The 4,810-nt window shown below is 48.5% G+C and overlaps 1 protein-coding gene across 1 annotated transcript in view; it reads right to left on the bottom strand.

Annotated features, from left to right (window-relative positions):
- LOC106757028 (phosphoglycerate mutase-like protein AT74H) overlaps window positions 1–4,810 on the bottom strand; it is an 8,539-nt gene that overhangs the window by 1,892 nt on the left and 1,837 nt on the right. The window lies entirely within an intron of this gene.

Genomic DNA, 4,810 nt, shown 5'->3' with positions numbered 1-4,810 from the left:
TAAAAAACGTGGAGGCAACAGTGCAGAGTGGGTTCCAAGAACTGATGAAGATGATTGAAGGATTAAACCAACAACGAGAACGAGACGTAGAACAGAGCCAAGCCTCTGTTCAAGGCTCAATGAAGGACGACGGGAGCGAGAAGGGTGAGGGAGCAAGCAATGGGGGAAAGAACGAACCGAACGGTAATGTTGTGGGAGGACCGGACGGTATCTAAGGAGGAGGACCGACCAAAAAGGCAAGCAATGGACCGGACGGTATGGGACAACCAGAGGAACAATCAAATTGGAGAAAAAGGGTGGAGTTACCCGTTTTTGAGGGATATGATCCATTGAATTGGATCAATAGGGCGAATAAATTCTTCGAGTTGCAAGGAGTATCGGAGGAAGAAAAGCTACGTCTTGCCTACATCTGCATGGAAGGCAGTGCCGGATTCTGGTTCAGATTCTGGCGGGAGCAGACAAGAAACCGAACGTGGACAGGATTGAAGGGGGNGTTGGTATTGCGGTTCGGAGGAAGAAACCAGGGATCAGTCTTTGAAAGACTGGCGGCGATTAAGCAATCAGGCTCTGTGGAAGATTACATCCAAGATTTTGAAATCTTGGTGGGCCAGACGAAAGGGGTTGCCACGGAACAGCTGATGGGGTACTTCATGGCAGGATTGCGGAATGAAATAAGGAATCAAGTCCGACTCCTTGATCCACAGGAGCTAATGGTAGCCATAAGGATGGCGAGGGATGTGGAGGAAGTCCAAGGCGGCATGAGGACGGGCAGTGGGAGTATGAGCAGAACTCAACCCTGGGGCAAACCGAACGGAACAAGAACGCGATTAGAAAGCAGCCGTTCCAACCAAATCCGTACAGGAAGTGCAACAGGGAACCGGACGGGATCCACGGGAAATGGGGGAATGGGAGGAAGGGAAGGAGCGCCCAGGATAGACCGAACCCCCAACAACAGGGAAAGAAACGTACGGAACTTGCCGCATGCAGAGTATTTGAAGAGAAGGGAAGAAGGGAGATGTTTCAAGTGTAGGGGACCGTTCGGTCCAGGCCACCAATGTCCCGAACGGAGTCTACGGATGACAATACTAGCCGAAGATGAGGAGGACGAGGACGAGGAGGAAGTGGAGACCGAACTTGACCATATACAGATGGAGTTGTCAGCCTTTTCAGCTGGGGGCTTAACCCAACCCAGAACGATGAAGCTACACGGACAGATAGGAGGGAAACAAGTGTTGATCCTGATTGATAGTGGTGTCAGCCACAATTTCATAAGCAACGAACTGGTGAAGGAGCTAGGATTAACCGTGGAGGATACTCCACCTTATTCGGTGAGTCTAGGGGATGGCCAAAAGAAGAAGACGAGTGGACGCTGTGAAGGGGTAACCATAGAGGTGGGGAAAACGAAAATTACCGAACGGTTCCATTTGTTCGAATTAGGAGGGGTGGATGTGATACTGGGAGTAGAGTGGCTCGCCAAGCTGGGAGAAGTAACATTAAACTGGAGGGAGTTGACAATGGTGTTTAACCAAGAAGGGAAGAAGACGACCATAAAAGGAGATCCCACTCTAGATCGGAGGATGGTTGAACCAGAAACTTTGTTTAAAATGAAGGGAGTGGAAGCATGGATGTTAGTATGGGAACTAGGATGGACAAGGAAGAAGGAGGAAGAAAAACCGTTCGGTCATAGTCTAACTGAGAAGCACAATCAGGCCATGGAGCAGATCCTAAAGCAGTACGCGGGGGTATTTCATGAGGTCAGGGGGTTGCCACCGGACAGAGGCATGGTTCATCAAATACCATCGAAAGAGGGGACAGATCCCGTGAATGTAAGGCCATACCGTTATCCCCATATGATGAAAGGCGAGATAGAGAAACAAGTATCCGAGATGCTGAAGACCGGAGTCATAAGACCGAGCACTACTCCTTATTCTAGCCCGGTGATACTGGTTAAAAAGAAAGATGGCAGCTGGCGGTTTTGTGTGGATTATAGAACACTCAACCGAGCAACAGTACCGGATAAGTTCCCTATTCCACTGATAGAAGAACTGTTGGATGAATTAAAAGGGGCCAAGTATTTTTCGAAGGTGGATCTGAAGGCCGGCTACCACCAGATTCGGATGGGAGAAAGGGACATAGAGAAAACAGCCTTCCGAACACACCAGGGTCATTATGAGTTCTTGGTGATGTCGTTCGGTCTCACCAACGCACCGACCACATTCCAAAGTGCGATGAACAGTCTGATGCAATCTTACCTAAGGAAATTCGTACTTGTATTTTTTGATGATATCCTGATATATAGCCGGACATGGGAGGAGCACGTGGGGCATGTTAGTCTGGTACTAAAAAGGTTAGAGGAGAACCGTTGGGTGGCCAATAGGAAGAAGTGTGAGTTTGGCAAGGTCCAAATAGGATATCTGGGTCATCAAATATCNGAGAAAGGAGTAGAGATGGACCCGGACAAAATAAGAGCTGTGGTGGATTGGGAGAAGCCCAAGACAGTGAAGGCCTTGAGAGGATTCCTGGGTCTGACAGGGTACTATAGGCGGTTTGGAAAAACCTATGGGAAAATTGCAAAACCCCTCACCGACCTTCTAAAAAAAGGGAATTTCACGTGGACGGATCAAGCAGAGGACGCCATGGCCAGCTTAAAGAAGGCCGTCACCACTGCATCAGTACTAGCTCTCCCTGATTTTGACCAACCTTTCCATATCGAGTGCGATGCTTCAGGGAGAGGAATAGGAGCGGTTCTCACACAGGGAAAGAGGCCCGTCGCTTTTTTCAGCAAGGCATTATCGGAGAGATCGTTGAGTAAGTCAATTTATGAGAAGGAGCTAATGGCTTTGGTCCTAGCCATACAGCACTGGAGACCTTATCTGTTAGGCCAAAAGTTTGTGGTTCACACGGATCAAAGAAGCTTGAGATACCTCTTGGAGCAACGCATCACCACCCAGAATCAGCAGAATTGGATTGCGAAACTCCTGGGGTATGATTTCGAGATTGTGTACAAGTCAAGACTCACCAATAGGGTAGCAGACGCCCTATCCCGAAAGGAGGAAGAAGGCACGGAGGAAGCAAAGGAATTGAGGTTGGTGGCCAGACCGTATTGGCAAGACTTCAGGGAAATTCTGGAGGAAGTTGAGAAGGATGAGGCACTAAGAAAGGTGATGGAGGACTTAAGAAAGGATCCCAACTCGCAACCCTCGTTTACTATGGAGAACGATCGGTTACACTATAAGGGAAGGCTTGTGATTTCAGCTCACTCAATCTGGGTGCCTAAGCTGATAGCAGAGTTTCACACAACTCAGACCGGAGGCCATTCGGGGATTTATAGGACTTATCGCAAGATAGCCCAATCGCTTTACTGGATAGGAATGAAGAAAGCAGTGACCGACTTCGTAGCAAGCTGTCTGGTGTGCCAACAACATAAGTATCTGTCATCCTCCCCACAAGGGTTGCTGCAGCCTTTGCCCATACCGAACGCCATTTGGGAAGAAATAAGTATGGATTTTATAGTGAGGTATCCAAAATCCCATGGGTATGACGCTATTTTGGTGGTAGTGGACCGACTCAGTAAATATAGCCACTTCACACCACTGAAACACCCTTATTCCGCTCGTACCATAGCGGAAGTATTTGTGAGAGAGATTGTCCGACTGCATGGGGTACCAATATCTATTGTGAGTGACAGGGATCCACTGTTTCTAAGCATCTTTTGGAAGGAGCTTTTCAAACTGCAGGGTACACAGCTGAAAATGAGCACANCCTATCACCNTGAATCGGATGGNCAGACTNAGGTCGTGAACAGGGTGTTGGAGGGTTACCTTAGGTGTTTCTGCTCAGAACAACCAAAGGGATGGAGTGTAGTACTACCCTGGGCCGAATATTGGTACAATACCAGCTATCAAGAGGCAGCGGGGTGCACCCCGTTTGAAGCAGTGTATGGAAGATCCCCCCTTCTCTGCATAGGTTTATACCGGGGGAGACCTTAATGGAAGCAGTCGGCCAGGAATTGCAAACTAGGGACGAAGCACTAAGACAGTTGAAGTTTCATCTGGCAAGGGCCCAGGAACTGATGGTGAAACAGGCCGATAAGAGAAGGAGACCGGCAGATGTNGAAGTGGGAGATTGGGTGTTCTTAAAGATCAGGCCGCACAGGCAGTCCTCAATGCCATCCAGATTGCATCCTAAACTAGCCGCACGGTATTTTGGACCGNACCAAGTCATACANAAGATAGGGGAAGTAGCCTTTAAGCTTCAACTACCAGAGACCGCACGGATACACCCAGTTTTCCATGTANCTCAATTAAAAAAGGCAGTGGGGGNAAGCAGAGTGGAGAAGGAATTACCANAAGATCTGCAAATGGAGGGACCCTCTTTCTGGCCGATCAGAGTTTTGGATAAGAGACAGATGCAACAAGGGGAGGACGTGGTGCACCAAGTGTTAATAGAGTGGCAGGAGGGCGGACCGGACGGAGCGACCTGGGAAGACGCCCTGACTATTAAAGATCAATACCCAGACTTCAACCTTGAGGACAAGGTTGATCATCAGGCGGAGGGTAATGTTAGGGGTTGGAAAACATATGAAAGGAAAATGTATAAGAGGGAACGAACGGTTGGTACCGGCAAGGAATCTTCCTAGATGGCACGGCGGGAAACTAATTGGAGTAATGACCGAACGGTTGGTAGCGACAAGGAAACTTCCTAGACGGCACGGTGGGAAACTAATTGGAGTAATAAGAGGAATATCTTGGGAGGAGATTCAGAGGGAATTAATTAGAGTAATCACGACCAAATCCTAGGATATTATTTA

This window comes from Vigna radiata, chromosome 3 (assembly GCF_000741045.1).
Source record: "Vigna radiata var. radiata cultivar VC1973A chromosome 3, Vradiata_ver6, whole genome shotgun sequence".
NCBI lineage: Eukaryota > Viridiplantae > Streptophyta > Magnoliopsida > Fabales > Fabaceae > Vigna > Vigna radiata.
Note: the sequence above shows the minus strand (reverse complement) of the source record. Positions and strands in the feature narration are given on the sequence as shown.